We start from the raw sequence: 26,231 nt of genomic DNA on the forward strand, positions 1-26,231 counted from the left end.
AGGGCTGTAGGGATAGAGAGACAGTACTGCAGTGCAGGGGTTGCCAGGGAGGCAGTGCAAGTGGAGAGTGGCTGGGACAGGGTCCGAAGTCTGTGAGAGTGGCCCAGTTGCAGCTCCTGTGCAGTTCCAGTGGACAATTCTGCAAGGGAGAGGCAGAGAGTAAGCAGAAGCAAAGAGGAAGGTCTTGAGGTGCTTAGAGAACTGGAGATGGTTCCCCTCAAGTTCAAGTCAGGCCGGAAGTCTGTTCCAGGGGGAGGGCCCTGCTGCGGAGAGAAATCTACCCCCAGCTAGTTGCTCTGAGAAGCGGATGACCCGGACATGCAAGGTGTGCATCACACACACCTGCAAAACAGGCCATGGCCATCACTGTCATGTCACTCAAACCCTCCCAAACATCAACATGACATGGCAAGCAATACCCATACACCAATGCAGTAACGATAAGGTACACATTGCCATGTCCTAAATGTACAGTGGCATCGGACACTGCTGCCTGACTCAGAATCAGATGAAATGACAGACCAACAAAATCTCCCACCCAAAATAAGTAATTTCCAAATGCATTACAACAGTCGTAGACGTAACATCACAATGAATGCCTGTCTACATGCACATTATGCATTGCAAAATCAACACTGCAGCTCATGTGTGCAGTGTCCTACTCCTGCATCACACTGCTCAGCGCACAGCACAGTGAACAGCCATTGTGTGTGATGCACACCCTGAGCATCACATCTAAGTGACAGACCACGTCAAACATCAAATTAGGCATGTACTGGATCCATGATCGGTCACAGAACATGTGCTGCCGGGACACAGTGGGCACCAGAAGGCAAACAGTGTACACGTGGATATGCAAGGGTGGGAGTACATGTAGTGCATCAGAGTGCAAGTGTGTGGTTCTGCAAGGACATGCACTCCACATATGCATGTGCACTGAAGTGACCATCAGTGTTCCCTACACATCACATGTGAACATCCACCATGTGTACACCCCAGCATGTCAAACCACAACTATCCCCTCACACCTGAAAGGAAAACACAACACATGAACAGGCATTGATCAGCAGAACACAACATGTACATAGGATACCACCATTACTATGTCAGAGTTCCCATCACACTGCAGGGCAAGGCAACTATCAACAACAACCCCCCCTCACAAATGACCATGACCCACTGAACAACTGCACCTGGGTCATGGAGCCTCCAAACCCCAATTCCACCTGGCCACAGGATCACCTTTACCCTTCGTCACCATCTCCCACCTTGTGTGTAAAAAGATGCCTGAACCCTCAGAATCCACACTCATTTCCAAAATCACAAAATCCAAGGCATAAAAACGAACCCGAACACCCTCCAGTAGATGACTTGACGTAGAACGTACCTCACAAAGGCCAAGCACTACCACAATGATGCAACAACCAAGGTAGCACAGCAAAACAATGTCACGACAGGATGTGAGACATGTGTGGTACATGACATAGGATGATGCACCATGAATGGATGTGTACTGTCACAGGTCCACTGTACAGGCGAGGGAGTGTCACAAAACAACCACCCCCACCATGTCCCGGGTGCCTGCAAGGTCAAACTCACACAGGCCCCTGAGACCCTGGTGGGGAATGAGGTTCAGGGATATGCAGTCGGGACAGGTGTTGACACACTGGATGACTGGAATGAGTGGCAGGAGAGGGGAGGAGGAATGACACATGAAAGTAGGGAATGCACGAAAATGTACAACCTGCATGAACACATACACAACCCAAACAAACTTGGACATCATTGTCATGGCCTTCTGTAGTCCAGGCTCAGGAGTGGTACGAACCAACCACCCCCTCTAGGGTTTTGGCGCCTGCAAGTTCGGGGCTTACACAGGCATCCGCAACCCCAGTGGGGAAAGAGGGTCAGGGAACGTTGCTTGGATAGGCACGGGAAGCAGGAACACCGGGTAGAGGGTACAGGTTTCAAAATTGCATAGGATCACGGGTGATTAGGGAGAAAAAAACATACCAAATTGAACCAGACATACATCCATGCATCAGTACACTCCCCAGCAAGCCTATGCAGAGCAGTTCGTAAGAAAAACAACAAGACACTTAGCTCTGGTTTTGAGTGCTGGCCTCCTGCCTGCGCACTCTCAGGTCCGGTTACAGGAGCACTGCAATGCTGCAAAGAGAGCCACAGTCAACAAGCTGTACGTGCCAATTACACAAAAACACAACACCAAACATGCCCCATAGCAACAAACTACTCTACAAACAGACAATCTGTGGTCGATGCTTCGTACCCATATATAACATCACCCCTGTGACGGGTCATACACAGTCAATGCAGTAAGTCAGCCGCTGGTGGGTGCGTGGCAAATGGAACACCAATGTGTCACAATTCACACAACATGCAATGTTCCCTGGGTAAGCAGACAGACCCATATAGCAAGCCATGAGTACAGAGCAAGTTGCGTACCACCATGACCGAAACAAAGTTGGCAGTGCATTTATCATGAAGTACGTGGAAAAGACATGCACTGCACCCGAGTATGTCCCTTGCTGTATGTCCCTGTGAGCTGCCCCTTTCCATGTCTCGGAAGGCTACATGGTTGATACAAGTGCCTCAATGGACCTTGGTGTACCGGAGGATATGTGCCACTGCCCCTGCATGTGTCCCAGACAACCCTACTATCAACAGCCATCAGTCCACAAACACATCTGAGCTGCATTGTGTGCTTCAACACCAATATTCGTCTAAGCTCACCCTCAGTGCTGTGACTAAGCCTGCATGTGCAACTCGCCTGGTGCAAGCTTTGCTGTGTCGTGGCCCCCCTGTGATGCTCACCTTGCCTGGAGTTCCTTGGAACATGTCAGCAGTTCTAGGATGTGGGTCTGCAATCACTGTGCATCTGCTTGTGCACACATGTGCATGTGGGCACCAACAAACAGGTCCAGAATTCCGTCGTCCAATGGGCCTTGTCTGCTGGCAAAGGTGCTCTGGAGGCTCATCCACCTGCAGAAAGGGCATGAAACACATGATTAATGCTTCAAAGTCATCTGTGTGTGTCTCATCAGGCATCTCATTACTTGACCATGTCAGAGAGTCACATCACAAATCACACCATCAGTCCGTCTTTCACCTCCAAAGTGTGGAACACTATCTACAGCATGAATTGCAACAAGCACATGTACAGGAAAGATATGAAACATACTACACAATGCATAGCAATCAATGTCCACATTAATCATGACACACCCCATCTAGCAAAAGCTGAACAGTGGACAATGACACCTAAATCATCCCCATTAGGGGTGTCAACACAAGTCACACAGCACCAGACATGCCACAGATATGACAGTCCAAAGCCCTTGTGTAAAATGCTGTAACACCGAACCATCCTTGCGAGCCCATGGATAAGGGAGGCAGGAGTGGCATATGTGAGTCAAGGACCCGAAGCAGCAAACACATACACAAGACAACCATGAAGGGCCCAGCTGGAACAGACAGTGGATGCCTTCAAAAGCCACAAAGCACCGCACCATCACATGAAAGCACAATAGACCAGCAATTTTAAACTAACTCAACTATTAACTAATTACACTAACTATGGAAAACCTACATTACCTATTTAAACTAACTATCAAACATAAACTTAACTAACTAAACTAAAAGAAAAATCAAAAATGGCCACATACGACCCGGGGGGGAGGGGAGGCACCCAGGAGGGGGGAGGTACAGGGTGCTGCTCAACATCCACATGCGATGATGCTGAGCCAAAAAAAAAATCCTCCATGGGCTCAACGCCTGCACAGCACGACCTATGTGGGAGATAGATGGTCGTCCGAGTCTGGCTCATCCTGGAAAGGAGGACGTGGCACAGTAGCCTGGCCACGCCTAGCCGCAGCTTGCCCCTCGTCGGCAGCAAGTCTGCCGGATGGGTGAGCCTGGTTCTGTGTGGCGATGTGACGTAGGTCTGCATGCAGAACCTCACGTGATACACGTGCTTCCTCTTGCAAGGTAGCATGTGTAACACGGAGTTCCTCCTGCAAGGCCTGGCTGGACAACCGCTGCACCTCCCGGCAAGCCTGTAGCTCAGCCGAGATGATACACTCAAGCTGTGCAAACCTCTCCTCTGCCTGCTGCCTCTGGGACATCATAAGGACACCCAGAGTGGATCTGAGGGAAGCATACTCCTCCCTCAGGGCATCCATGTGCGCCTCTGCGTGAGCAGCAATTGCTTGACGCAGAGACGACATTTCAGCCTGGCGTGCCCTGTCTGAGGCCGCCATGCCCAGCCTGAGCGAGCGGGCCGTGGACCGTGCCGCCTGCTGCTGGAGAAGCACCTGCCTAGCAGGGGGGAGCACAGATCGGGCCACACGCTCCATGCTCTCAGCGATGTTCTCCATTGCTGCCCCCTGCCGTTCAGAATTGGCAGTCATGTCTTGCTCCCACTCAGTATACAGCGGTTGCGCGCGGCAACCGCGTTGCTGGGCTTGACCCCTGCGGGACCCAAGGACCAGGGGTCCTCGCTGTGTTAGCACCGCCTGCGGCTGCACGACTACATGCCCCCGTCGACGTGATGTCCCAGGCACATCAGTGACTGGTGTGGAGGGTGACCCTGTGTCCCGATCCACCACGGGCGGAGGAACCAAGACTGTCTGATCCCTCAGTGCAGGTGTCGCAGACAGAGGAGTGTCCACATCAGAATCACTCACCCCTGACACATGGACTTGATGCTCATCCAACTCAACATGGACGTCAGAGTCGTCATCAAGGCTGGACTCATAGGCAGCCAGAGACAAGATGGACTGCAGCACTTGGGGGTTTTCGTGGCCTACCACCCCACGACCCCCACTAGTGCCGGGTTGATGTGGTGTTACCAACCCTGTGTCTGGCATGACAACACCATCCTCCGCCTCCATTGCGTCATCACCTGAAAAATAGAGAGAAAAAGGTCAATACACATGTCAGAAGCACACGACACACACACACACCGACAGCAAAGGCATCCGGCAGACATGTGACACACAACATATGACCTGGCATGCATGCTGGGTCTACTTTGAATAGCTTCTGTGATCAGACCTGTTGAAAGGTGGCAGTTTCCATGGAAGTGGGTCTATGCAGTGCAGAAAATGTGTACGCCACTCACTACCTACATGTGCAAGCACTACATGGTGTGTGCCAGGAAATGTGAAGGCAGTGCAATGTCAAATTCAGACATCACGTGCATTGTGCATTCAATGTGTACCATGTCTAGAAGCCAAGCACCCCTCCACCCCAGTACCAAAGCAGGGATGCCTAGCATGGTATCAAAAGGCTGACCATACACCTGGTTATTAACAGGCAGTGTTGACTGGCATCAACAGCTTAATGTGATTCAAATTTCAACACTGCAAATGATGCTGGGACAGTGGGCAGGACACATGATGGAAACTCCGGAGGCCGCCCACGTATGAAGAAGACACAACAAGAGTTGGACAGAGTCATTGGCCATTGAACAGGCTGAGGCCTGTGAGCCACACAGATTGTCAGAGCCTAAACATGTGTGCAACGCAGGACTGAGCCACAGTTGACATGGGAAGGCTGATGAGATGGCAGGCAATGTATGTAACCAAGGACTTATATTACAGTGATCATCCAGTCAAGGACACATAGGGGCATGCGTGCAATGCACATGGAGCATGAATGGGCACTCATGTCCCTGCGGGACATCTGACCCATGCACAGTACAAGTGAGATACCCTGCATCGAGTACTAAGGCTGTACCACACGGCATATATCTGGCAGATTCTACGCTGGAAGTTAGCATCTACACAGGTCACATGAACAAGAAAGTACACATTGGCAAGATTGAAGCAGACCAGTGCAAAGTTGGAACTGGGGTGCAGAGTGGCGGAGGAGGGGCAAGGGAGCATGCCTACATGGAGTCCCGCATGCAGGCAGAGGAGACATGCATGACGGTAGCATTGCATTACTTACACATCAGAACCATGTACACGTCACATGTAGCAGCAATCATGCACAACACATCCCACAAGTGAAACACACACGTACTCAACAAACACGCATCAACACTCACTGGACTGGGCATCAAAGTCCAGCATCTCTCCCACTCCTTCGACCAATTCAGGTGGTATGAACTCCGCAACGAGAGCCTCATGCGGAGTGAGTTCTTCCTCCTCTGGTGCAGGCCCACCGCCAGTCACCAGAGTCAAGTTGTAATTTGAGGCACGCTTGGCCTTAGTGCTGCGCTTGATGTCATTCCAACGCTTTTTGCACTGCTGCGCCGTGCGCACCTCATGGCCGAATGAACTGACATGTTCCGCAACATGCTTCCAGTGGGTGTCACGTTGGGCAGCCGTAGTCTGACTATTGGCATCCACTAGCATGTCACGGCTGTGGCCCCGCACGTAGTCCACGAGGAAGTCCAGTTCCTGCTTACAGAAAGGCTTCTTCCTCGACGTGCAGGAGGTCATGGCTGTGTGTGAGGTCCCAGCCTGTGCTGCAGGTGCAACCTTCCTCCTCTTGGACTGTGGCGCAGACCCTGGCTGGCTAATGCCGCCCTGACCAGTATGGCCAGTGGGTTCGGTGGATTGAGCCAAGGGAGTGGCAGGTGGAGGGATGACCAAAGGCCTGACTTGTGTCAGTGGCAGCTGGGTGCCCACTAATGGACCCTGCGCAGCAACATCAGCTGTGGCAGGGTCATTGACCGCAACGGTCCTGGTTGGCAGACTCACAACCGGGGTGCTGTTGGGTGCATCTGCCCCTGCACTTGCCAACACCCGGCTGTTCGGGGCAGCAGATGACATGACTGCCCCAGGGACACGTGTCTTGGTCTGAGCAGCCCGGCCTGCCCCTATGGTTTCCCCCCTGGCCTGTTGGAGATCTACCAAGGGCTCTTCAAGTGCCAACGCAGCCTGCGCTGGCAGACCCTGAGCCTGGGTGGCGGTGTCCACAGCTGCACCTGCAGCTACCACTACCCTTGGGCCCGTGGCAGTCGATGGAACGGACTGCCGGGTCATATGGGTGCCAGTGCCAGATGCAGGAGCTGCATTCCCCGGAACCACAGGGGGTGGTGGCATGGCTGCACCGACACATGGCACAACATTGTGCTCAAGTGGCGCACCCCTGCCTCTTCCCCCTCTCTGGCTGCCCTGGTCACCCTGGAGTCCCCCTACTCCCTGGTCACCACGGCCACGTCCCCGACCACGCCCGCCACGAGGAGTACGCCCAGCTGAGGCGCCCCTCACCTTTGGTGGCCTCCCAACCATGGCACAGATGTAGTAGTGCTGGCACAGATGGAGTGGTGCCAATGGGAGGTGTACACCACAATTGACCTGGGCAATTGGGGTGAAGGTGGTGGGAAGCAAGATGTTAACAGCCCCCCTGCACCTGCAAGGCTGTATGTGACCCCGGTGATGTGGTGACGGGTCACGCAACGCTCAGGCACCCCAAAACTGCAGTAAAACCGTGCACGCAACCCTGCAGCCTACGTGCGTGGATTCAACCTCCCACAGTACGCGGTGGCACCCAGTAATACGAACAACACGTACACGTGGGACACGCAGGCTACTATGACATCGAAAATGGGTGCGATACACAGGGGCACCCGCAGTGGGAAAAAGAGCGTGTGCGACTCACCGTCTGACTAGCGCGATGCAGAAAAACACGCGTAGCCAATACCCCCGCCAAAAGAAGAGATACGTCCTTGATAGCTGTGAAGTTGTGATGGCGCGCGAAACAACAGGAAGCAGCAACACACGTCGGTCTCCACGAAAGGCACATACAGCGAACTGCTGGGCCCGCTCACCTTTAAGCCGTGCTGAGGGAAACGCACGCGCGCGTCACGTCACTTACGCGCATGGGCCCTTTCCTCGTATTACATGCGGACGTGCAGTTTTTCACGCGCGCTCACGCGCTAAGGGCCTTTGGTCCAATGAAATCGCATATGCGTGCTGCCGTGCATACGCGCTAAGGGCCTTTCCTCGTATTACACGCGGACGTGCAGTTTTTCACGCGCGCTGAAATGCCCATGCACGTCTGTCATGTCACAGGGGCGCTTGCGCTTGAGGGGCCTTCTGTCCAATGAAAATGCGTATGCGTGCAGACGCGCTTACGCGCTAAGGGCCTTTCCTCGAATTACACGCTGGCGTGCAGATTTTTCATGTGCCAAATCACTCCGTATCAAGCTGGCCACGCGTAAGCACACGGAAGACCACGCTCCTGCCCAGAAGGCCGAACTACTGCCCCCCAGAGCCCCGAGCACGCTCCCACCTGCCATCTGCTGCTGCCTGACTGCCTGCTGCCCACGTGCCCTGCCATTTGCTGCCTGCACATCAGCCAGGGGTGCTGTTGCTGTGACCACCCCTGCTGGAACCAAAGACTCCCGACTGGGATTCCATCGCTCCACAGCCCAGCCCCAGGAGCCAGTTGCCCACCCACTCCTGCCTCTGGGGTTGTCATGTCGGGGCAAACACCATCTGTGACCACTGACAACCCCCGGCCAGAAAGGCAGAGGTGCACCAGCTTCAGTGCCAACGAAGTGGTGTCCTGGTGGAGCAAGTCCTGGGGCAGTATGATGCCCTCTTCGGAAGTTCCCGCGCCGACAAGGAAGGACGGACTCGGATCTGGACTGACATCGTGACTGCCATCAACGCGGAGGGGGTGGCAGTCCGCGACTTACAACATGTCAAGAAGCGCTGGGAGGACTTCAGGTTCAGGACCCTGAACAAGGCCCGGCGCCTCTTAAAGGCAGCGGATGCCAAGGGGCACCGGGGCCACTTGTCGGAAGAACAGATGAGGGTCCTGGAACGCATATCCCCAGCGCTCCACGTCCAGGTCCTTGAGAAGCAGACCCGTCTGGAGTCGAGCGGTGAGTGTACATGCATCCTGATTGTGAGCAGTGCGTGTGGTGATTATTCAGTAGTATGCAGGTTGCACATCTGTTTGTATGGGGTAGAGTATGGGTGGGGGTGTACAGGGCCGTGGGGCTGACACATGCGAGGGCTGTAATGTGTGAGACATGGATGGTGCTTGTGTGTGTAGGCTTGCATGCCAAATGCAGTTGTGTGGGCACACATGTTTGGATGAATGTGTATGTGAGTAGACATGTCCGTGATGTCACGCATGTATGTTGTTTTTGGCTGCATGTATCAGCACTGTTTACATGTGTGTGTATTTGACAAGTGTGCAACAGTGATGCAACATGGATGCATGTGACAGCGGTATGTGGAAGCCTGATTGGCAGATGTGACATGGATGCCCGTCTGAATACTGCGACACTTAGCAGAGGTGTACACATACATGCAAGTGTGGTGGTGTGTGTACATGTGTGGTGCACTTCCTGTGTTGCATGTGATGTCTGGCTCACCTTTGGCTGCTCATGCTGTTGTATGTGTATGGATGGTGGTGGCAGTTGTGATATGGCTGTGGTATGGCTCATCTCTGCGAGTTGTAATGACATGTGCGTTGGAGATTGTGATGACATGTCTGAGGTTTGCCAATGCCACTCATGTACAACTGTCATGTGTGTATGTGTCCATTGTACAGTGCCCTGATGCCTGTGTTTTGTTTCTCCCTGTCTGCAGCGTCAACTGATGAAGAGGGCGGAGAAGGTGCTGTGGAGCACAGCGGCGGGGATCCCACCGCCAGCCGGAGACGCAAGGCCCGGCTCCCCTCCCATGTTGTCATCTCGTCGGGGAGTGAGGAGTCCGGTGCCGCGTCCCAGGCCGCAGCTGCCGGGGGGAGGTCCAAGAGGCGGAGGTTGGAGTTGGACTCCTCAGCAGCAGAAGGGGCAGCTGGGACCCCACAGGGCCCAACAGGGGAAGATGGCACGGAGTCATCCAGGTTGGTGGGGGGTTTGGTGGAGGAGGAGGCCGTGCAAGCACCAGAGACGGGGTCTGGAGGTGGGGATCCCACTGGTGCTAGTGGTGCAGTGCAGGACCAGGGACAGGAGGCAGCACAGGCCGCCGCGGAGGTGCCTGTGTGCATTCCTGTCCCTGATCCTGTCCCTGCATCATCTTGCACCAGCAGGGATGCCTACGTCCAGACCCGTTTTCAGGCAGGGGATGAGCTCACGTCAACTGGCCTTCCTCTGCCTGCAGACGTGGCTATCCAGGTCCGGGTTGAGGCTGTCCTGGCTGGTGTGGCGTTGCGTCAACGGGCCATGCGAGGTGACCTGCAGTCTTTTCATGAAGAGACTGCACGTCATCTCGAATGGCCCGTTGACCACGTCAGCCTGCTAGGACAGGTCACCCAGGCCGGATTCCTCCGTCTGATGGGGCTTGCTATGACCCCCTCCTCAACTGGACCCCCTACGTGCCAGTCGTCCTCTGTGCCATCTTCCCACCCATCAGTCACCTGGGTGCCCTGTGGAGCTGCCTCTGACGGTGCGGCCAGGCTGGTGGAGGAGGCATCCCTGCCACAGTCGGGAGTCGGACGTCCAGCAGGGGTGGCCACATCTATGACAGCACACCAGCCGGCGGAGGATGTGCAGGCAGCAGGAGGCAGTGCACGGGCAGAGGCACAGCAGCAGCAGCAACGTGGTGGGAGCCATGAAGGCTCGGGGCCTTCAACATCGGAGGGGCAGGCATCGGCCGGAGGGCAGGAGGACCCAGGACAGAGAGTGTCTTCCGTGTGGCAGCAGTTGGGCCACGCCATAGATGTGGAGCAGCAGCGGGCGGAAGAGGCACGGCTCACAATGGTCAGGGCGGAGAACTCCATGCGGAGGGCCCTGAGGCGGGCCGAGTGCCTCGAGGCAATCCGCAGGGGTTTGGAGGTGGAGACGTCGACGGCCCTGCGGACCCTCGGGGCCATGGAGGAGGACCGCCTCCGGGACATTGAGGAGGAGTTCGATGATTCCCTGGCCCGGGACATCCACAAGTGAGCCGTGAAACTAGCCCGCTGCCCTTGTACATAGTTATGTAGGTAGTGTTAGGTTTCATTTTTGTTTTTATTTCATTTGGACCTTTCGGACATTGGCCACATTTTTGTATATAGTTTTTTTTATTAGTTAGTGTAGTTAGATAGGTTTCCTTTATTTTGTTGGGATAATGGACCCTGGCTTGTTCCCATGTACATAGTTCACAGTTGGAGTGTATTTTTTTTTCACTTTTTAACCATTTAGCAATGGCTTTCTTTTTTATTTTGTGGAATTTTATTTTTGGTTTTGCTTTTTTTAACGGACATGCTTCTTTTCATTTTTGTACATTCACGTTTCTGTTTCTTCATTTTTTATTCTATTTATGTTTCCTTTAATACATATTTTTTTTGGTGAACATCAATGTGTGGTATCTCATTGGTTTCATGCATTTCATGATATGTGTTTTGAGATTCACTGACACCAATTGGGTGTATGTGAGGGAAATGTGTTTGTTTCGGAACTTGCAATTGGTGTTCTGTGATGTAATTGCAAATTATGAGTGGGTGGATGCAATACTCGGGTGGGTGTTTTGCATTTGGAGGCTGACCATAGGGACCAGGGATCTAGATTGTGATGACATGTTGGCTGGGGAACATAAATTGCACATGGGTGGGGGCCTGCTGGCAGGTGCCCCACAGTGCTGGGGTGTGGGGGTGGTGGGGAACATGAGTTGGACATGGGTGGGGGCCTGCTGGCAGGTGCCCCACAGTGCTGGGGGGTGGGGGTGGTGGGAGACGTGAGTTGGACATGGGTGGGGGCCTTCTGGCAGGTGCCCCACAGTGCTGGGGGGTGGGGGTGGTGGGAGACATGGGTGGGGGCCTGGTGGAGGCTGACCCTGGTGACTGGGGGTGTGGGGGTGGTGGGAGACATGGGTGGGGGCCTGGTGGAGGCTGCCCCTGGTGGCTGGGGGGTGGGGGTGGTGGTCGACATGGGTGGGGGCCTGGTGGAGGCTGCCCCTGCACTGCTGGGGGGTGGGGGTGGTGGGAGACATGGGTGGGGACCTGGTGGAGGCTGCCCCTGGTGCCGGGGGGGGGTGGGGGTGCTGGGAGACATGGGTGGGGGCCTGGTGGAGGCTGCCCCTGGTGGTTGGGGGGTGGGGGTGCTGGGAGACATGGGTGGGGGCCTGGTGGTGGGTGCCCCTGCACTACTGGGGGGTGGGGGTGGTGGGAGACATGGGTGGGGGCCTGGTGGAGGCTGCCCCTGGTGGCTGGGGGGTGGGGGTGGTGGTCGACATGGGTGGGGGCCTGGTGGAGGCTGCCCCTGCACTGCTGAGGGGTGGGGGTGGTGGGAGACATGGGTGGGGGCCTGGTGGAGGCTGCCCCTGGTGGCTGGGGGGTGGGGGTGGTGGTCGACATGGGTGGGGGCCTGGTGGAGGCTGCCCCTGCACTGCTGGGGGGTGGGGGTGGTGGGAGACATGGGTGGGGGCCTGGTGGAGGCTGCCCCTGGTGGCTGGGGGGTGGGGGTGCTGGGAGACATGGGTGGGGGCCTGGTGGTGGGTGCCCCTGCACTGCTGGAGGGTGGGGTGGTGGGAGACATGGGTGGGGGCCTGGTGGAGGCTGCCCCTGGTGGCTGGGGGGTGGGTGGTGATCGACATGGGTGGGGGCCTGGTGGAGACTGCCCCTGCACTGCTGGGGGGTGGGGGTGCTGGGAGACATGGGTGGGGGCCTGGTGGAGGCTGCCCCTGGTGGCTTGGGGGTGGGGGTGCTGGGAGACATGGGTGGGGGCCTGCTGGGAGGTGCCCCACAGTGCTGAGGGGTGGGGGCGGTGGGGAACATGAGTTGGACATGGGTGGGGGCCTGCTGGCAGGTGCCCCACAGTGTTGGGGGGTGGGGGTGGTGGGGAACATGAGTTGGACATGGGTGGGGGCCTGCTGGCAGGTGACCCACAGTGCTGGGGGCTGGGGGTGGTGGGGAACATGAGTTGGACATGGGTGGGGGCCTGCTGGCAGGTGCCCCACAGTGCTGGGGGGTGGGGGTGGTGGGAGACATGGGTGGGGGCCTGGTGGAGGCTGCCCCTGCACTGCTGGGGGGTGGGGGTGGTGAGAGACATGGGTGGTGGCCTGGTGGAGGCTGCCCCTGGTGACTGGGATGGTGGGGGTGGTGGGAGACATGGGTGGGGGCCTGGTGGAGGCTGCCCCTGGTGGCTGGGGGGTGGGGGTGGTGGTCGACATGGGTGGGGGCCTGGTGGAGGCTGCCTCTGCACTGCTGGGGGGTGGGGGTGGTGGGAGACATGGGTGGGGGCCTGGTGGAGGCAGCCCATTGTGGCGGGGGGGTGGGGGTGCTGGGAGACATGGGTGGGGGCCTGGTGGAGGCTGCCCCTAGTGGCTGGGGGGTGGGGGTGGTGGGAGACATGGGTGGGGGCCTGGTGGAGGCTGCCCCTGGTGGCGGGGGGGTGGGGGTGCTGGGAGACATGGGTGGGGGCCTGGTGGAGGCTGCCCCTGGTGGTTGGGGGGTGGGGGTGCTGGGAGACATGGGTGGGGGCCTGGTGGTGGGTGCCCCTGCACTACTGGGGGGTGGGGGTGGTGGGAGACATGGGTGGGGGCCTGGTGGAGGCTGCCCCTGGTGGCTGGGGGGTGGGGGTGGTGGTCGACATGGGTGGGGGCCTGGTGGAGGCTGCCCCTGCACTGCTGGGGGGTGGGGGTGGTGGGAGACATGGGTGGGGGCCTGGTGGAGGCTGCCCCTGGTGGCTGGGGGGTGGGGGTGGTGGTCGACATGGGTGGGGGCCTGGTGGAGGCTGCCCCTGCACTGCTGGGGGGTGGGGGTGGTGGGAGACATGGGTGGGGGCCTGGTGGAGGCTGCCCCTGGTGGCTGGGGGGTGGGGGTGCTGGGAGACATGGGTGGGGGCCTGGTGGTGGGTGCCCCTGCACTGCTGGAGGGTGGGGTGGTGGGAGACATGGGTGGGGGCCTGGTGGAGGCTGCCCCTGGTGGCTGGGGGGTGGGGTGGTGGTCGACATGGGTGGGGGCCTGGTGGAGGCTGCCCCTGCACTGCTGGGGGGTGGGGGTGCTGGGAGACATGGGTGGGGGCCTGGTGGAGGCTGCCCCTGGTGGCTTGGGGGTGGGGGTGCTGGGAGACATGGGTGGGGGCCTGCTGGGAGGTGCCCCACAGTGCTGAGGGGCGGGGGTGGTGGGGAACATGAGTTGGACATGGATGGGGGCCTGCTGGCAGGTGCCCCACAGTGTTGGGGGGTGGGGGTGGTGGGGAACATGAGTTGGACATGGGTGGGGGCCTGCTGGCAGGTGCCCCACAGTGCTGGGGGGTGGGGGTGGTGGGGAACATGAGTTGGACATGGGTGGGGGCCTGCTGGCAGGTGCCCCACAGTGCTGGGGGGTGGGGGTGGTGGGAGACATGGGTGGGGGCCTGGTGGAGGCTGCCCCTGCACTGCTGGGGGGTGGGGGTGGTGGGAGACATGGGTGGGGGCCTGGTGGAGGCTGCCCCTGGTGACTGGGATGGTGGGGGTGGTGGGAGACATGGGTGGGGGCCTGGTGGAGGCTGCCCCTGGTGGCTGGGGGGTGGGGGTGGTGGTCGACATGGGTGGGGGCCTGGTGGAGGCTGCCCCTGCACTGCTGGGGGGTGGGGGTGGTGGGAGACATGGGTGGGGGCCTGGTGGAGGCAGCCCCTGGTGGCGGGGGGTGGGGGTGCTGGGAGACATGGGTGGGGGCCTGGTGGAGGCTGCCCCTAGTGGCTGGGGGGTGGGGGTGGTGGGAGACATGGGTGGGGGCCTGGTGGTGGGTGCCCCTGCACTGCTGGGGGGTGGGGGTGGTGGGAGACATGGGTGGGGGCCTGGTAGAGGCTGCCCCTGGTGGCTGGGGGTGGGGGTGATGGTCGACATGGGTGGGGGCCTGGTGGAGGCTGCCCCTGCACTGCTGGGGGGTGGGGGTGGTGGGAGACATGGGTGGGGGCCTGGTGGAGGCTGCCCCTGGTGGCTCGGTGGTGGGGGTGCTGGGAGACATGGGTGGGGGCCTGCTGGGAGGTGCCCCACAGTGCTGGTGGGTGGGGGTGGTGGGGAACATGAGTTGGACATGGGTGGGGGCCTGCTGGCAAGTGCCCCACAGTGCTGGGGGTGGGGGTGCTGGGAGACATGGGTGTGGGCCTCGTGGTGGGTGCCCCTGCACTGCTGGGGGGTGGGGGTGTTGGGGAACATGAGTTGGACATGGGTGGGGGCCTGCTGGCAGGTGCCCCACAGTGCTGGGGCATGGGGGTGGTGGGAGACATAAGTTGGACATGGGTGGGGGCCTGCTGGCAGGTGCCCCACACTGCTGGGGGGTGGGGGTGGTGGGAGACATGGGTGGGGGCCTGGTGGAGGCTGCCCCTGGTGGCTGGGGGGGTGGGGGTGGTGGTCGACATGCGTGGGGGCCTGGTGGAGGCTGCCCCTGCACTGCTGGGGGGTGGGGGTGGTGGGAGACATGGGTGGGGGCCTGGTGGAGGCTGCCCCTGGTGACTGGGATGGGTGGGGTGGTGGGAGACATGGGTGGGGGCCTGGTGGAGGCTGCCCCTGGTGGCTGGGGGGTGGGGGTGGTGGTCGACATGGGTGGGGGCCTGGTGGAGGCTGCCCCTGCACTGCTGGGGGGTGGGGGTGGTGGGAGACATGGGTGGGGGCCTGGTGGAGGCTGCCCCTGGTGGCGGGGGGGGTGGGGGTGCTGGGAGACATGGGTGGGGGCCTGGTGGAGGCTTCCCCTAGTGGCTGGGGGGTGGGGGTGGTGGGAGACATGGGTGGGGGCCTGGTGGTGGGTGCCCCTGCACTGCTGGGGTGTGGGGGTGGTGGGAGACATGGGTGGGGGCCTGGTGGAGGCTGCCCCTGGTGGCTGGGGGTGGGGGTTATGGTCGACATGGGTGGGGGCCTGGTGGAGGCTGCCCCTGCACTGCTGGGGGGTGGGGGTGGTGGGAGACATGGGTGGGGGCCTGGTGGAGGCTGCCCCTGGTGGCTGGGTGGTGGGGGTGCAGGGAGACATGGGTGGGGGCCTGCTGGGAGGTGCCCCACAGTGCTGGGGGGTGAGGGTGGTGGGGAACATGAGTTGGACATGGGTGGGGGCCTGCTGGCAGGTGCCCCACAGTGCTGGGGGTGGGGGTGCTGGGAGACATGGGTGGGGGCCTGGTGGTGGGTGCCCCTGCACTGCTAGGGGGTGGGGGTGGTGGCGAACATGAGTTGGACATGGGTGGGGGCCTGCTGGCAGGTGCCCCACAGTGCTGGGGGGTGGGGGTGGTGGGAGACATGAGTTGGACATGGGTGGGGGCCTGCTGGCAGGTGCCCCACAGTGCTGGGGGGTGGGGGTGGTGGGGAACATGAGTTGGACATGGGTGGGGGATTGCTGGCAGGTGCCCCGCAGTGCTGGGGGGTGGGGGTGGTGGGGAACATGAGTTGGACATGGGTGGGGGCCTGCTGGCAGGTGCCCCACAGTGCTGGGGGTGGGGGTGGTGCGAGACATGAGTTGGACATGGGTGGGGGCCTGCTGGCAGGTGCCCCACAGTGCTGGGGGGTGGGGGTGGTGGGCAACATGAGTTGGACATGGGTGGGGGCCTGCTGGCAGGTGCCCCACAGTGCTGGGGGGTGGGGGTTCTGGGAGACATGGGTGGGGGCCTGGTGGAGGCTGCCCCTGCACTGCTGGGGGTGGGGGTGCTGGTAGACGTGGGTGGGGGCCAGGTGGCGGGTGCCCCACAGTGCTGGGGGGATGGGGGTGGTGGGAGACATGGGTGGGGGCCTGGTGGAGGCTGCCCCTGGTGGCTGGGGGTGCTGGGAGACGTGGGTGGGGGCCTGGTGGCGGGTGCCCCACAGTGCTGGGGGGGTGGGGGTGGTGGGAGACATGGGTGGGGGCCTGGTGGAGGCTGCCCCTAGTGACTGGGGGGGTGGGGGTGGTGGGAGACATGGGTGGGGGCCTGTTGGAGGCTGCCCCTGGTGGCGGGGGTGCTGGGAGACATGGGTGGGGGCCTGGTGGAGGCTGCCCCTGGTGGCTGGGGGGTGGGGGTGGTGGGAGACATGGGTGGGGGCCTGGTGGTGCTGCCCCTGGTGGCTGGGGGGTGGGGGTGCTGGGAGACATGGGTGGGGGCCTGCTGGCAGGTGCCCCACAGTGCTGGGGGGTGTGGGTGGTGGGGAACATGAGTTGGATATGGGTGGGGGTCTGGTGGAGGCTGCCCCTGGTGGCAGGGGGGCGGGGGTGCTGGGAGACATGGGTGGGGGCCTGGTGGAGGCTGCCCCTGGTGGCTGGGGGGTGGGGGTGGTGGGAGACATGGGTGGGGGCCTGGTGGTGCTGCCCCTGGTGGCTGGGGGGTGGGGGTGCTGGGAGACATGGGTGGGGGCCTGGTGGCGGGTGCCCCACAGTGCTGGGGGGATGGGGGTGGTGGGAGACATGGGTGGGGGCCTGGTGGAGGCTGCCCCTGGTGGCTGGGGTGGTGGGGGTGCTGGGAGACGTGGGTGGGGGCCTGGTGGCGGGTGCCCCACAGTGCTGGGGGGGTGGGGGTGGTGGCCGACATGGGTGGGGGCCTGGTGGAGGCTGCCCCTGGTGGCTGGGGGGTGGGGGTGGTGGGAGACATGGGTGGGGGCCTGGTGGTGCTGCCCCTGGTGGCTAGGGGGTGGGGGTGCTGGGAGACATGGGTGGGGGCCTGCTGACAGGTGCCCCACAGTGCTGGGGGGTGTGGGTGGTGGGGAACATGAGTTGGACATGGGTGGGGGTCTGGTGGAGGCTGCCCCTGGTGGTGGGGGGGTGTGGGTGCTGGGAGACATGGGTGGGGGCCTGGTGGAGGCTGCCCCTGGTGGCTGGGGGGTGGGGGTGGGGGTGGTGGGAGACATGGGTGGGGGCCTGGTGGTGCTGCCCCTGGTGGCTGGGGGTGGGGGTGCTGGGAGACGTGGGTGGGGGCCTGGTGGCGGGTGCCCCACAGTGCTGGGGGGATGGGGGTGGTGGGAGACATGGGTGGGGGCCTGGTGGAGGCTGCCCCTGGTGGCTGGGGGGTGGGGGTGCTGGGAGACGTGGGTGGGGTCCTGGTGGCGGGTGCCCCACAGTGCTGGGGGGGTGGGGGTGGTGGGAGACATGGGTGGGGGCCTGGTGGAGGCTGCCCCTGGTGGCGGGGGGTGGGGGTGCTGGGAGACATGGGTGGGGGCCTGGTGGAGGCTGCCCCTGGTGGCTGGGGGGTGGGGGTGGTGTGAGACATGGGTGGGGGCCTGGTGGAGGCTGCCCCTGCACTGCTGGGGGGTGGGGGTGCTGGGAGACATGGGTGGGGGCCTGGTGGTGGGTGCCCCTGGTGGCTGGGGGGTGGGGGTGGTGGGAGACATGGGTGGGGGCCTGGTGGAGGCTGCCCCTGCACTGCTGGGGGGTGGGGGTGGTGGGAGACATGGGTGGGGGCCTGGTGGTGGGTGCCCCTGCACTGCTGGGGGGTGGGGGTGGTGGGAGACATGGGTGGGGGCCTGGTGGAGGGTGCCCCTGCTGACTGGGGGTGCAGGGGGACATGCGTTGGTGGGCAGTAGTGCAAGTTGACATGTGGGTTGGCTGGGGGTCATGGCCATGGTAGATGGTGTGCCTGCAGGACATGTGCAGGGTAGGCCCCTGTGGTGTGAGCCACCTGCAGGGGCCGTGGAGGGTGTAGAGGGAACACCTGGGAGGACCCACACGTGCAATTCACGTGTGTTGCTCCCTGTGCACCCCTGTAATACACGTACCCTGATGGAATCGCATGTGTAACTTCCCGCACCCCTGGAATACACGTGCCCTGCTGATGTCGCGTGTGAAACTTCCCCCGCACCCCAAAATACACGTACCATGATGAAATCGCGTGTGGAATTTCCCGCGCACCCCTGAAATACACGTGCCCTGCTGAAATCGCGTGTGGCACTTCCCGCGCACCCCTGAGATACGCGTACCCCCAATCGCGTGTGGAAATTCCCGCGCACCCCTGAAATACACATACCCTGCTGAAATCGCGTGTGGCACTTCCTGCGCACCCCTGAGATACACGTACCCTGCTCGCACGGGCCCAATCGCGTGTGGAAATTCCCGCGCACCCCTGAGATACGCGTACCCTGCGGAAATCGCATGTGGAACTTCCCGCGCACCCCTGAAATACGCGTAACCTGCTCGCACGGGGCCAATCGCGTGAGGTACTTCCCGCGCACCCCAGTGATACACATAGCCCGCTTGCCGTGCTGGTACAGGGTTAGCGCAGCCCTTTGCGCTGGATTGGGTATATTGATGGCTTTTCCCTGCGCGAGAGGCGTTCTTGGGGGCGTAACTGGCGCTGCTGCAGGGTCGCTGCGCCACTGTGCGCCACGGCTGGTTTTGGTGGCTGGAATCCATGAATACGCTGTGCGCGGAAATGGATTTTAGCGCACGCGGCTGGCGCAGGGATTCGCACGCGCACACTGTGCGCCAGCCGTGTGCGCCACTTGTGCGCTGAATTCTATGAATTACCCCCTTAATCTCTTTGTATGTGGATGACATGTTGTATTTACGATACCCGGAAGAGAACCTCCAATATATTCTGGAAGTGATGCAGAGATATGCAAGTCTGTCTGGTATAGCCGTTAACCCCCAAAAAATCCAGTATATTTCAACTGGGCAGGTACAAAGGGATCCCGTTAGAACAGCTTCCGGTGTTGCAGATACCATGGGAGGTTAGCACGTTTCGATATTTTGGATAGATATATACCATACGGTGGAAGAGGAACACCAGTATAATACAGAGGAAGCGATCGAGAAAATTGAACATTGCATAAAGTTCTGGGTGAAGCTACCCTTCGCAATGATGGGGCGAGGGGAAATGTTGAAAATGGTGGTCCTACCAAGACTCTTGCATTATTTTGGGAACATCCCATACCTGATAAGGGAATTCCATTGACATGGGACGAGGACAAGAGTGGCCCTTTGGAAATTACAAAACTCACATGAGAAAGGGGGTATAAAACTGCCATACTATGAAATTTATTAAATAGCAAGCCAGCTACAATATGTAGATAAATGGCTCTCTGAAGAGTCAACCTCGGAGTCCAGGCTGTTCCGACAGGACTGTGCCCCATTCTTCCTAAAGGAAATGATGTGGCTGCCTAAGCCAGACATGGAAGGGTGTCCAAAGATGATGATACTTGGGTGGAGGATGTGGCGCAGGGCTGCCAGTTGATGGAGAATCCATTCCTGTGTTCCCCGCAGGTACCACTAGTGGCGCTGGCGGGTAGAGAAAAGCAACTAAGGATGATGATTAGGAGACACTGGGAACCGGTGGGGATAGCAACAATGGGCGATATATGGCAGGAGGGTAATATAAGGGACTTTGAAGTGTTGGGGGAGGAAACCGGGTTACACGCGGGCCAGTATATCACATACCGTAGAGTGGTGCGGAGAATCAAGGAGACATGGTCCGAAGTAGTACTAGAAGAACAACCAGACACCACCATAGATACAATATATGACATAGCAGAGGGAGGACATGAGATATATAGAATATATGAGCTGATGATGTCCAAAGTGGGGAAGGAAGTGGCACAACTGAGACAGGACTAGGAAGAGGAAGTGCGAGACCCAATGAGTGATGGGATGTGGGAACGAGCCCAAGGGTACCACAAAAAAGTGTCAAGGAATGCTAGACTACAACATATACAATTATATATAACACATAGGGCATATATGACGCCCCAGAGGATAGCCAAATTCAAAAATGCGGGACGACAAGCATGTCCCAAATGTGATGAAGAAAATGCTGGAATGGTGCATATGTTTTGGTCATGCCCAGTCATTGAGCGATTTTGGGGTGAAGTGGCACACAGGCTAGTGGAAAAAGGAATCAAAATTGTGGTGGACACAGTTTGGGCATGCTTGGTAGGAGGGTTCCCTAGACCACGTAAATTCCAGCATGTAAGTATACTAAAAGACCTAGCGTATGCACTTGCAAAGAGGAGAATTGCTATGGGGTCTAAGGCATGCTATAAACCACGAATAGTAGTATGGTGGAAAGACTTACAGAAATGGGCTGAAGCAGAAACTACGGTATGGCAAGAAGCAAGTAATGTCGGGGGGGAGGAGGAGGCTGAGACCCTGATAGCTTGGAAACAACTAATAGCAGAGTTATTTGGGCTAATGCGCGACCCAACGGAAACCATGGAAGAGGAATCCCTATTACAAGACGCAGAAATAGAACATGCAAGGGAGTAGGCTCGAAAGGGTGCGAGGGAAAGGGAGAAGCAGTGGATATGATGAAGCAATGTATATTTAAAATGTTACTATATGCATTGCAAGTTTGGTTTGTATTGTTTGTTGAAATAAAATTAATAAAAATTATTATTAAAAAAATGGTTTTATTTTGTTCAGGACCAACAGAGATCTGTACGAGATATATTGGCAATCTGATTGATGGTAGATGTATGGGAGATGCTGAAACCATCTAGACTTTGATCACTGTGGGTGACTCTCGACCCTTGATTATTACGAATATTCCGTTTTTAAATGAACATTTTGGGGGGATAGCCAAGGATAATTCCTAGGAAGGGATTAGTGAATGAGAGTGCGGACGTCTTACTTATCTTTCTTCTTATGGACAACTGATGAAATATGAGTTTATGCAGAGAAAGGTTGACCGTTAATAGATTCTAAGGGGACGCTGGCTTTTTCCTGTTTTGGATATTTGATGTTTTGATAATTATCTTTTTCTGATTTTGGATGGAAAGATAAATGTTCTAAAAAAAAGATAATGACTGCTGGAGCTGCGGCCTGCCTCGGATCTCCAGGAAGAGCAGGGTGCTGCTTGGTGAGCGGGGCTGCTGGGGCCGCGGTGGGGGAGAGTCCACTACCGCTACACTATGCCGAACCACAGAACTCCCGAATTGTTCAACTGCTATCATTGTGACTGCTGGACTCCAGTCACAGGGAGACACACCAGACCCTTGGCAGCGGCACCTCCGACGAGGCTCTGGAGTGGCCCTGATGGCTTAGGACCGCGTGATCTCCGGACCCAGATTGAGTGATGGCTTCCCCAGTGTCTATATAGGGGATACTGAATGCTGCCCTGAGCCTGCGATACCCGCATGGATTCATGTAGCCCCGTCCTGCCGGGTTCAGTGCATAAATATGGCAGCTGACTGTTAATGGGAACTACAATGCTCACAGGACCTCCCGCGCACTCTGATTGCAGGTACAGGCCCCTGCACTATTATCTGACACGCGACCACCGGTGTGAACGGCCGCAGTGAATACACCTCCATTTCACCATCCCCATCAAGGCTGGGGACAACGGCGGAGTCCCTGGCCATTTCTGCTTCCTGAGGCCGCCTTGGAGAGGGCCCTCCCAGCTGCCTCGCCTTCTCGCTGGGCCCTGTTTAAGGCAACTTCAGAAAACGGTGTGGATACTGAGCGACTCATCTGCCTGCCAGTTGCGGCTTCGTGGCATGGCAGTGGTCCTGGGCGACTACGCCATCACTTTCATCACGTAGACAGACACCTATCTGACACCTATCTGTACACTGGGCCTGAGGAGGTGAAAAATCTAGTGCGGATGTCGGATCCTGGAGGCAACGGCCAATGACACGCCCTTCTGCTAATAGATGTAACAGATGAACTGGATATGAACTGTGACAACCCTTGGGCGCTCCTTGACCTTTACTTGTGTTGGTGATTACCTATGGAGGTGGTGGGCTGTACCTTAGCCTCCTGCCACTGGGCAGGTTAGATACTATACTTCTGTGCCAAGGTCACCGCCTATCCTGCACTGGGGCTGGACCATCCTAGATGTGCTATATATCTCCCTGGCACACTACATCTCACAGAGCCACCGTCTGGAAGGGCCGCCACCCTCTCCACCTGAACCTTCCAGCCGCCTAAGGTTAGTGACCACGATCAGTCACTGACTGGTCAACCAAGACACCTCAAACACTCATATTGCGACTCGGGACTGTGGGAAAAGAAAGTATATACGGAGGAGAACACAATCCACTCTATCCCACGCTAACTTCGATCTGCCAGCTGTTGTCATCGGTGCGTGCGAGATATCCCGGAGCTGAGCCGCAAAAACGATTCTGCCACACTATCAACTACACTCTCATAGAGCTGAACGACAAATCCCAAACCCCATTTCCTCATTTTGTCAGCTGATGGACTGTGCAAACGACGCCAACGCTCTGCGTCATGGTCATGTGACCACTGCCTTCTTTCGGACCCAAATATCACCACAGGATGTACACGACACACCCACAGGGCCCAGCCCAAGTGAGACCCGGTTCCCTCTTACATCGGAACTACGCACAAGGAGGGGTCTACTCTCTGCTCATCTTGCTGACTCTATAATTGCTCTGGGTCATGCACAACCACCATCTAACACCCTTTCACCGTCATTTCATATCCGGTCCACTCCTGCAGCTGCTCTGGAGTCCGACGCCCCTTTGACCAACGTGGGGGTGATGCCCAAAGCCCTTGCAGCAACGACTGGAAACTGAAGAGGGCACGTAGTCATGACCAAAGGGGCCAACAAAAAATAAAGCTCTATCAATATGTTTGCTAAGGCAGCATCAAAAACAAATGAAGCCCTGTCTGAGGCAGAGGCCCCCCTGGCAGCACCCCCTGAGTCCACAGAACTTCAGAGAATGATGGACTATATGCGTGAGGGGTTCACCTCCCTCCACTCAAACAAACTGATGATATGAGTGGAACAATCAGCTCTATAAAAACCCGGATGGAGAAGAATGACACCAGAGTGACAGAGGTGGAATGCAGGGTTGGCTCTGCGGAGGACGACATTAGTAGGCTTCCAGCTGAAATGGCCACACTGTCAAGACAAGTCCAAACGGTCAGCAAAAAGAATGAATACCTAGAGCCCCAGTCCAGGCGTAATAACCTGTGTATCATCAGAGTGACAGAGGATAAAATAGACGGCCCTATGGAAGAATACTTCAAACGCATCCTCCTTACCCTATTGGATTCCCCAAAACTTTCACCTCAATTCGCGATTGAACGGGCCCATCAATCACTAGCCGCGAAGCCCGGGCCTGGCGCCTCTCCCCATCCCATCATAGCAAGAGTACTGAATTACCGCGACAGAGATGCCTTATTACGTGCAGCAAGAACCAAGGGTCCATCTTTACCCTGACCTCTCTGTGACTATCCAACAGGAACGCAAAACCTTCCTAGCCGTTAAGAAAAGACTACAAGAGCTGGGGGTCAAATACCCCATGCTATATCCAGCAAAACTGATTGTCGAACACGTAAATCAATTGTTCTTCTTCACTATCCCAGAGGAAGCCTCCAAATTCATTGACGATAATTTCCCGGGTTGATGGCTAGTTTATACTACACCTGTGATCCCTCCTGGTTTCTCCCTTGCAAGGAAGCTTCCTTAATTTGCTCAGGAGAGTGGCACTGCGACTGCTTGTTTGACTACTTCTTGCGATGCATCAGTCTTGGTGAGTTAATTCAAGACCAGTTCCGATTCCATCCATGGTCTCCACTATCCTTCTTGCTATGTTCTGAATTGTGCAACACACTATGTTTAGTTTACGCTTATTGTTGGAGTAACAGCTGTCCCGGCTCACACACAGGCTCTCAGGCAGATCTGATACAGTTGCAGTTGGTTTGATGTTCAATTGGGGTATCACCCTTCTTATTGGAAGGGTTAGGGGAAGGTGTGGGAGGGGATGGGCAAATGTTTGGAAAGCTGCTTGACACACGACAGAGAACTCGAGGTCCAGACCACTCCCAAGATAACTATGTCAGAATATCATCTCTTCATGTCTGGATAATACCCCATGGAGCATGTCCCCACCTGAGCATGCCTCCACAGATACAAACATACCGTCTTGATGGTGGATGATTGCATTGTTTGGATGAGCTGGAACATCAGGGGGCTAATTACAACTGTATGTGGAACTCCACAAGGTGAAGGTACTTTTCCTACAAGAAACCCACTCATTGGCTAAGGGGTGTGAGGAGTTCGCTAGGTCATGGGTCCCCAACGGTATTACACTACCTATTCCACCCAAAACCGTGTGGTCATGATCCTAATTCACAAGCCTCTTAAATTTGTACACAAGGTAACGCATGCTGATACCTTGGGACGCTATGTATTATTATTCGTCTCACTCCTGGGAAGTGAAGTGGTTCTACTTAACATATATGGCCCCAATGTCGATGATCCTGAATTCATTTCTCACCTTTCCTCCCTGTTGGTGAGATTTACCCTCTTTCCTATACTATGGGGGGAGACTTCAACACCATCGTAGACGCTGACCTAGATCAGTCTGGGACTAGGCCCCGCCAGCTCACTAAATCAGCTAAAACCATAATTGAAGTGCAATCACAGCTGAGAGTGGTTGATGCATGGAGGCTGACACACCTTGACTCCCAAGTCTTTTCTTTTTACTCCTCAGTACACGACTCACACTCAAGTATAGACAGATGGCTAATCTCCAACATTCTAATGAGAACTATTGACCAGATGGCCATCCTACCCAGAACCTTCTCAGATGACTCTCCGGTCACTGTCTCACTACAATGGGGCGAGTGCAAAGGAGCGACGCGCATATGGAGACTGAAACCACATGCCCTGCTAGATACAGTATTCGAGTTTGAACTCGGGTCCAGTATCGATTACTTTTTTTTCACACTAAATTCCAGCTCAGTGAAGTCCCAGGCGACCCTCTGGGAGTAGTTTAAAGTCTACATTAGAGGTATCGCACTATTCAAGGAGGCAGGCATCCTTAAAGTGATTCAGAGGACTATCGGAGAGAGCGAGGCACTCCTTACTGGACTTGAAACTCGATATGCCACGTCCCTGTCTGCAGCTACACTTGGCAAGAGAGGCACAGCACTAGATATCTTCCGGGAGCAGGCTGAATGTGAACGAAAGTTCCTTGATGACCCCCAGGTCGCTCGGAAATATGGTGGGGGGAGCTCCCCGGCCACCTTTTAGCCAAATCAATCCGTCAGGAAAGGGGGGGCACCCCATATCCCAGCTATTGAAAGAACGGACGGTACCCTGGCATTCTCATCTCAGGAAATCAACACTACACTAATGTCGACACTGCCCCCCTGCACAACACTTGTGTTGAGTTCCCTGCTAGCAAAAATGCCTGTTAGTGAATCCAATGTTAACTGCACAGATATGTATTTGGAAGATTAAGAAGCAGACACATTCCATTGCAAATACCAACTGCTGCCACCACTGTGACGAAATGACTTCTGCACTGCAGGAATACAAGGATGAGTAGTGGCTAAGCTGCCTATCCAGCCCCTACACCTCTACAGCACAACAGTGATCACAATCATAAAGATGAACCAGGCACAACTGATAGATATAGCACCGTGGCCTTTTGTGGTAATGTGAGCCATGGGAAGGCTATGCTCTCAGAAGGGGTGAG

This window comes from Ambystoma mexicanum, chromosome 1p, assembly GCF_040938575.1.
Source record: "Ambystoma mexicanum isolate Mex_15411 chromosome 1p, UKY_AmexF1_1, whole genome shotgun sequence".
NCBI classification, from domain to species: domain Eukaryota; kingdom Metazoa; phylum Chordata; class Amphibia; order Caudata; family Ambystomatidae; genus Ambystoma; species Ambystoma mexicanum.